At 36.0% G+C, this 9,253-nt stretch overlaps 1 pseudogene; it reads right to left on the bottom strand.

Annotated features, from left to right (window-relative positions):
• Positions 1-464: 464 nt before the first annotated feature.
• LOC113010780 (chemokine XC receptor 1-like) lies at positions 465-1,765 on the bottom strand (annotated as a pseudogene).
• Between the last annotated feature and the right edge of the window lie 7,488 nt (positions 1,766-9,253).

Consider the following 9,253-nt stretch of genomic DNA (forward strand, 5'->3'; position numbering starts at 1 on the left):
TGTATGGCATAGTCAGTAGATCAACATGCTATCAAAACTACTACATTAACAGCACTGAAAGGCTCTTTGAATTAGAATTAAGGATTAGATAATCACAGGTAACTACATTGAAAAAACTTTATGTAATACAACATGTTACACATCCTCACCCACTGTATTCTTCTTGTTTCAGTTACCCCTCTGCAGTACCTGGTAGGACGTCACTCTGACCACACCAGCCTGAATTCTCTCAGATCTTACAATCTGCATGACACACTTCACAGCAACACTACCAGTGGGAACAGTAATTTTGGAATAACATGTTGGCAGTTAATTCCTAAGTGAAGCAGATTTGTAATGTACATGTTGCAAAGTCACAATAAAGATAAAGATATTCTTTTTTTAAGAATCATGAATTTACGTTAGAAATTTTGAGAACTGCCCATGTTAATGAATAAGATGTCTTTCTTCTGGATTTCCCGACATTAAGGCACCACTGACAGCTCTTCAGCATTTGTCAATGATGTCACTGTGAGTTGATTTTGCCTACTGCGAAAGCTGTTGTTGTTGTTTTTTGGGGGGCCTGAAATCTTTATCAGATTTTTTAGGTGGCTTTTGACTTTAACCCCCACAAACACATAAAACACGGGATTAAGGCAGCATTGCGAAAATGCAAAAAGTCGAGTAATCTCAAGCGCATAATCCAGGTTTTTGCTATATTGACAATCTTCCCCTAATGAGTCACTTTCTCTGGGCCAGTAGGAAAAGGACTGCAGAAATATCACTACATTGTAAGGTAACCATCCAACAAGGAAAACAACCATGAGAATAAAAATTAGTTTCCATGTTTGTTTCTTCTTTTTTGTTCATCAGGATGAAGCAACCTGCACATGATATGAGTGTGGCAAAACATGAATACCACTGAGGTAATTAGAAAGAGGATGTTTCGCTGGTAGATTCCCCACAAGCTCCCAAAAGAATCTGCATATACACAGTACTTTGACTCTGAAACTTTGCTGGCAGCGAAAGCTAGACTAGATAGCAGAACGCTAACTAATAATAATAATAATTTATTATTTATATAGCGCTTTTCTAGGCACCCAAAGCACTTTACACTTTACAATTCCACTATTCATTCACTCTCACATTCACACACTGGTGCAGGCAAGCTACAGTTGTAGCTGCCCTGGGGCAGACTGACAGAAGCGAGGCTGCCATATCGCGCCATCGGCCCCTCTGGCCAGCACCAGTAGGCAATATGGTAAAGTGTCTTGTCCAAGGACCCAACGACCAGGACAGAGAGAGCTGCCCAAATGATCACAGATGCTACAATACTGTAAAAACCTGTGGCAGAAATAATGTCAGACAGAGGCTTTAGATTGGATTCATAACAGTGAGCAGTCATCAGGATGAGGAGGATACCGCTGCTGTAGAATCCAAGGCAGAAGATAAAGTTCACTATTTTTTATGCATGCTCCCCTAAGGTCCATCCGTGCATGTTGTAGTAGGCCCAGAAGGGCAGAGAAGCTGTGAAGAAGAGATCTGATACAGCCAGATTCAGGATGAAGGTGTTGGTGAGGGATTTCAAATTCTCAAACTTGACCAGCACCACGAGGACCAAGATGTTGGCAAAGATGCTGAGAATCACCACAATGGAGAAAAACACCAGAGTGAAGATTGCTCCAAATTGGATGACACTTGTTTTGTTACAGAGTTCATAGCTGTCATAATCATAGTCCCAGGTAAAGTCATAGTAATCATCATAGTTGTATAAAGTTGAGTCCATTGTATCCACTTTCTTCTTGCACAAAAACAAAATCCAAATTTTAAAAAAAGGCTTTGTTAGTCAAAAAATCAAGTACGTCAAATTACACAGTAAGACATGATATTATGACAACTTCAGCTTCATTAGATGTTAATCTATCATGCTGTTTTACTCTGACTACATTCACATATTTTTGTTTCATCACATTACGCTAGTGATATTTAGCCACTAATTAAAATTTTAGATTCATTTGCTGAAGTTAAGATTTCTGTCTCCATCCCAGTGCAGAGAAAGCTGATTTTACATTTTGCTCTGAGATTTATTCAAATTCTTCTAAATCCTCTATGATCCCAGAAATATGTCTCCATCTTGTTTCTTTTCACTTTAAATATTCATGTAAGTATGGAAAGGTTTTTTATAAAATGTATTAATGATATCACATCTATTTTCTACCTACAAATTCTACAAAATCTCTTATTTTTGGAGGGAATTCATATCAGCCAATAAAGCATGACATAAAAAAAGATTCATGAAAATTAAACAACAAACATCTTTTTCCAATAATAGTGTTTGTGTTACTTTGGTGTTGATGTGTTTTATAGGTCAGTGAGCAGCTTTTGTTTTAAAATTTGTTCTAAAAAAGAAATAAAACAGAGGTTAATCAGTCCATACATATTATTTAAAGCATGAACTCAGAGTTGTGACTACCAAGAGGAAGAATGTTCAAGAAATTAACTTCACATCTAAAATTCACATCTAAATCTCATTTTTACCCACAAGAATAACCACAGCAAGCAAATTAGTAGAGCTCACCATCAAAGTTAACCAGCCAACACCACTTTAGACCTTGAAATGGGACAAAGAGAAAATATGTTGATATATCATCAAAACTAAGAAAACAGTCAAATGGGCTTATACTGTAATTAATCATATTTACAGTATATCTCACTTATTAATTAATATTGCAACTACACAAATTACCTTCCGCTTGAGCTGAAAGTATACAAAAGTCAACTGTCCAGTTTATATGCAAAATATACAAAACAAAATTTTACGAAAAATACAAAAAAAAATGTCAAATGTCAAAAACAATCACTCAAAAAAAATATGCAAAGCAAAAATGATCGAAATGCTTTTCAGTTTTGTACAGAATAAAAGCAAACCTACAAAGAGTGTGGTAACTAACCACCCAGACTTACTATAAACAATTTAGCTGGTTTTCATGCACCATCACTAAGTTTGTTTGAAAGTGCTCGAAGGCAATAAGATGCAGTAATGTAAAATTTCCACGTTCCAAGTTTACATTACATAGAAATTTGATAGCTTCTTCTGAAACAGGGAGGAGGTGACCTATACAGAGGGCTTATAACTATGAGCTATAAACAAAACAGTAAACATCTGCAACACAAGCTCCAAAAAAAGCACAAATACAATAAGCAGCAATGTTTTAAATTCAGACAGAGGCAGCAGAGAGAAAAAAACAGACTCAAACCTGTGACAGCTACAAAAATCAGGTGAATAAGAAACAAGATGTGCACTGACTTTTCTACCTAATGCAATATGTTGCATTATATTATAAAGGCTTCTTAGGAACTTTATTCTGCTGTGTAGACTTTATATTTTCTCTTAGTTTTTAACTTAACGTTAACTTAACATTACTATTGCGTTTCACATTCAGTCAGATGTGACACCAATATATTTCCTCACAGTGTTTATCTTACCATTAACGTAACATACGTTTGCAGCAATGATGCTTGTGGTTTACACAAAACATTACCAAAGCTCACCATATCTTGGCTCAAATGAAGACTTGTTTGATGCTTCTGTTTAACTTACATCATCATTTATGAATGTTAATGATATTTTTCCTGTTTTATTTTGCTTATTTAATTTTTTTTTCTGCCCCAGAAGGATACATACTTTTTAACATCTACTTGCAAGTTACAATGTGTATGAATGTGATCCTAGCTCTGACACAGGCAGTGGAGATGATTAAACCAGCAGGAAAAATTGGAAAATAATTAACTCACATTTTTGTGTATATTCTTGACAACGTGTAAAGATTTGATATTTACACGTTTTAATATTTAGACGTTTGATATGAAGAATTGCCTGACAGCATCTACACCATGACCTCCTCTTGATCAGTGGGAGCTCACCAGTCGTAGAGTTTAATCATAGATCTGCATAGTAAGTAAACTGTCACACATACAATAACTCAAGTATGCCTTTAAATATAAAGTCTTTAATGTGTGCCATGCAGCATCATTTTAGGAGTATATTGTTAATGTAGGCATGTGAGTAAATGAAGCTTAAAAAATATGTTGTCTGTTACACATGAGAGGTGGAACGTTAAAATTACCCTCATAGGCAGATTTGGGAAGTCTTTTTTTTCTTTACAACATAGGCTAAAGTAATTAGGGTATCTTTGTTTGAGCCTAATCACACTCTTTTACATCACACTCTTTCTCTGAACCTCCATCTGTGTCTGCTTTGTGATAATATATTACAGAGCAGTAACAAAGTACTGTATTTAAGTAGAATTTCTCATTTTTCATCTGCAGTCCGATGTCATTGCTGTATATCCTGGTGTGGATCAGTGAATCGATGTCTCATTCACTCTTGACATACAGCTTGATGTCATCCATAGCCAGTCTTGTCAGTGATCTCACTGAGGCAGAGCCCGCACTTGATTGCGACTTGGGCTTGTAGTCTTATACACCACATTCCCATCGAGTTCCTGATAAAGGCTCTTAGGGTCCTGTTGATTTTGTATAGTTCTAGGCATTTCACAGGTTGGTCAGCCTATAGTCTTGCAATGTCGGGCAACTGCTCTGTCTACCAGTAGCTGGTGTTTTGCGCCTCTGGTGCTCTTGCCAATTTCTTTCTGTGCCCCACTGAAGAGCTTATATTACCCTAGTTCAGGAGTCGGCTCTTTAGTCCTTATAGTGCGGCTCCGTGTGGTTTGGGAAAATAAATTAGAAGTATTTAGCTGAAGTGTATGTAAGTTGTTTTTTAACTTGTAGTTCTAAATTGGAAGATTATTGTGATATTGAAATATAAAAATAGAATTCTATTCTATTTTTTTTTTTTTTCATCGCTCAAAATAAGCGTCACACACACACAACAGCATAGATAGCACAGACGTAAAGGCGGCAAGGCGTGATTGCGGGTGCCGCTCAGGTGCGTCCGCCTCCCCTGCAGCGGCGCTGCAGACCACGCCCCGCCACAAACATTAACCAGGTAAAATACATATTTAGGCAGAATTTTGCAAATATCTATTTTTCATTTTTTAGCAGCATAGTGCTTTTTTTTTCCAGTTATTTTTTAAAAGTCAGGTCAAGGCTCCAAAAGCCCAAAGGCGACATAACAGTTTTTGTTTGCTACATGGATCATTTTAGTTCAGCTGGGTGTCTTTCCTTTTGTTATATTTCTTTAAGAGTTTAAAATGTGTTAATTAAATAAATAAAATTTTATTTTCTCTGTAGCACTTCAAGGATTTCATAAGCAACACACCAATATATACAGTGTTATCTTCATTTTAGATGTCAAAAAGTATTTGCGGCTCCCAGTGTTTTCTTTTGCATGGAAACCGGGTCCAAATGGCTCTTTCGGTGTTAAAGGTTGCTAAACCCTGCCCTAGTTCTTTAGCAGCTTCACTGGTTGCCCAGAAGCCAGGATAAACTTTAAAATCAAACTTCTCACATACAAGTGTATCCATAAATCTGCTCCTTCCTATTTGTGTGACCTGCTTCATATCACCACTGTTTCCCGCCCTCTCAGATCCTCATCTGCTATTCATCTTACTGTCCCGTCCATACGTCTTATCACTATGGGGAACAGAGCCTTCAGTCGCTCTGTTCCTCGGCTCTGGAACGCTCTTCCTCCAGCCATAAGAAATATAGACTCTCTTCCCGTATTTAAGTCACAGTTAAAAACACATCTGTTCAAACTGGCTTATTCGGTTTAGTGCTGATTTTATCTGTTGTCAAGTTCTGTTTTGCAATTTTAATTTATTTTATGTATTTTATGACTATTGCTCCTTTTATTCATTTTGTTCTTCTGTAAGGTGACCTTGGGTTTTTGAAAGGCGCCCTCAAATAAAATGTATTATTATTATTATTATTATTATTATTATTATTATTATTATTATTAGTGAGCCATGCCTATTCACCTTAGTCGCTATGATGTCTGACAAGAGCTTCCATGTGGTACTCTCGTGTACTAATATTATTTTATTATCATTTCTATAAGGAGAGATCACTTGGAGGAATTGAACATGATTTATTGTGACAAAGAAATGAATGTAATTCGCGATAAGACTCTGATAAACCCCCCAGAATCTAGACGCTGGAGGTGGTGGTGAAGATGAAGACTGAGGCTTGAATAGAGCTTTGGCCGAGGTGCCTGAGGTGGAGATGGGGAGGAGGTGGGTTACATGAAAAGAAACTCAAAGAAATCAGACATGTCAATATTGAGATTGACAGCATGGGAAAGAAGCCAGGATGTAAAGAACAGAAATATCAATATTAATATTGCAAAGGTTCAGTTACTTTTGCAAAGTTGCTTCACGGAGCTACTTTTTACATTTATCTTACTTTTAATAGATTTCAGATCCTTTAATTTCTATTTTTACCTAAATAAAGAAGTTGGCTCAGTACTGTAACTTTTACTGGAGTATTTTTTTTAACGCAGGTGTCTGTACTTCTACTTAAATAAATAATGTCAGTACTTTGCCACTGCTCTGTTTTGTATCTTACACTGTGATTATTGTTAAATGATCAATGATTTCCCCTCCCTTCAGGTGGAGTGGTGACTCCACTTTTGGGAGGACTATTACTTTCTGGGCATTTCTTCTCAAAACAAGTATATAGAATTCGATTTTAATTTAAAGGACCACTTTAAATGGCGAAGCAATAATATGACAGAGATCTTTAATTACATTAAGTGAGCCTACAGGGGTCGCTGAGAGTCAAAGAAACAAAGGGTCACAGCAAACATTGTTGCTTGCATAACATCGACATTTTCTTTCTTAAATGATATATCTGCACATCTGCATTACATAAATTTGTCTATTAAGCACCTACCCTATGTCACTCAAAGTACTGCTCATTGTATTGCATATCACACTAGTTTGACTCTACCTGGGATGCCAAAAAATGGGTGTTAATGGAATAATCTTCACATGCCACAGAAAAGACACATTTTCCCATGAGACAGCAGAAAAGACAAAACAGATTCACTGGATTTAAGCAACATTTTAAAAAGAAGAAACAGAAAGTGATGGTGCAGCATAAAATACAAATTTTTACACACATACATCCTTTAGTTGGCACATTAAACACCTGAAAAATAGATATATATTGTTTCAAGAGAATATATAAAAGATGTAAATTCAAATGAAAGTATTTACACACTGAACCAACAGTTCATTTGTGCCTGCTTAATGGATCAGTGTTCAGTTACTCTTAACAACAGAGCTCTCTGCTGTGAAAGCTACATTCTGAATAACAAAAGTCTTCTGACTGGTGTCTTTCTTTCTGTTCTTCCTGCACAGTTTTTCACAGCACAAAAGATTAAACAGATGCTTTTGCGAATCCTGTGAGATCATATACAGCAGCGAGTTCATACAGCAGTGAGAATAGGCAAGCATTTCACAGATATGGTAGGCAACTGCTAACCGTTTCAGTACCTTACAATCTTTGTTTGTATTGAGAGACTTGATTAAAAGCATAATATGGTATGGCCCCCAGCAAATGAAGAAAGCTGCAACAATACACAACAGCAAAGCTACAGCCCTGTGCTTCTTTTTCTTTAAACCTTGTAAAACTGTCTTGAGGATTGAAGAATAGCAAAAAATAACTAGAAAAATTTGCATTTCCTGCGAAAATGCAGTGTGGATGCTTAAAGCTGAAGCTGTATGCAAAAAGTAGCTGAAAAAGCTGAAAAGTTGCAGAAATTGTAAAAACTTTGCAGAAGCAAAAGAAGTTTGCTAAAATGGAATAACTTAGCAGAACTGCAATATCTTAGAGGAAACATAATACTTGGCAGAAATACAATAGCATAGCAGAATTTAGCAGAAATATTGTAACTTACCAGAAACATGATAACTTCTCAAAAATACAAGAATTTAGGAGAAATAGTATAAGATAACAGAAAGAATATATTTAGCCAAAAATACTTAAACATTACAGAAACACTATGATTTAGAAAAATAGTACAACAGAGCAGAAATATTGTGATTTACCAGAGACACTGTGATGAACTATGAATATTGTAATTTTAAATTGAGACTATGTTTTAGCACAAATATTATAATTTGGCAGAAATACTATAATTTAGCAGAAATACTATATTAAGCACAAATCCTATAAAAAGCAGAAATGGCATGATTAAGCACAAATACTACATTTAGTAGAAATACTTTGTTTTAGCACAAATCCCATAAAAAGCAGAAATACTGTACTATGATTTAGTAGAAAAACTATAATTAATCAGAAATACTAAATTTAGCAGAAATACTATATTAAGCACAAATACTATGAAAAGCAGAAATAGTATGATTAAGCATAAATACTACATTTAGCAGAAATACTATATTAAGCACAAATCCTATAAAAGCAGAAATAGTATATTAAGCACAAATCTTATAAAATAGCAGAAATAGTATGATTTAGCACAATAGTAATAAGTTAAACAGAAAAATTGGAAAAGCAAAATGGACAGCTGAAAAAATGCTGAACATGCTGAGGGTCCCTCAAATATACTTGTTAAATGACAAAAATCTGCAAAAAAATTTATTACAGCCACACAATCACAAATATGTACACATGAGGAAACACACATGCACAGAGAGACCCACACACAAGATCCAATTCAGTCAACCAGTCTAAATATATTGAATTTAAATCTTAGAATGAGATCATCCCATTAAAAGCCTTTCTCTCTCTCTCTCTCTCTCTCTGTCACACACACACACACACACACACACACACACACACACACACACACACACACACAGGGAGAGAGAAGTAAGTTTCTAGGTCAGCCTGGGAGCTGGTGAATTTGAATCCACCAATCAGAGAGGCTGTGCACTTTTCCCCACCAAAACAGGTGCATCTGTTTACACACGCAGCAGCACAGAGAGACACAGGATTTTTGCAGTCTATTTCTCATAGTGACGACTCCCCTCAAACAAATGACCGTAATTTCCTAACCGTAGGGGCTAGAACGGTCATTCTTACACCGTTTTGTTCAGAAGAGATGGGGGAATCTTCAAGTGTTGACAATTTAATATTAAAATATGAATTTTTAGAGATATATGACATGGATGACTTGTTGACTTAGAAGCCACGAATTCCCCAATATGCAAATTTGAATACCTGGAGCCCACATACATGATTGGCTGGCTGGGAAGCTGTGCAGGCCCTGATTTGTGGATTTGAATTCCTCAGCCCTCAGATATGATTGGCTGGCTTAGAAGCCATGAAGGCCCCAATATGCAAATTT

The sequence above is a fragment of the Astatotilapia calliptera genome, chromosome 18 (genome assembly GCF_900246225.1).
Source record: "Astatotilapia calliptera chromosome 18, fAstCal1.2, whole genome shotgun sequence".
In the NCBI taxonomy this organism is placed as follows: Eukaryota; Metazoa; Chordata; class Actinopteri; order Cichliformes; family Cichlidae; genus Astatotilapia; species Astatotilapia calliptera.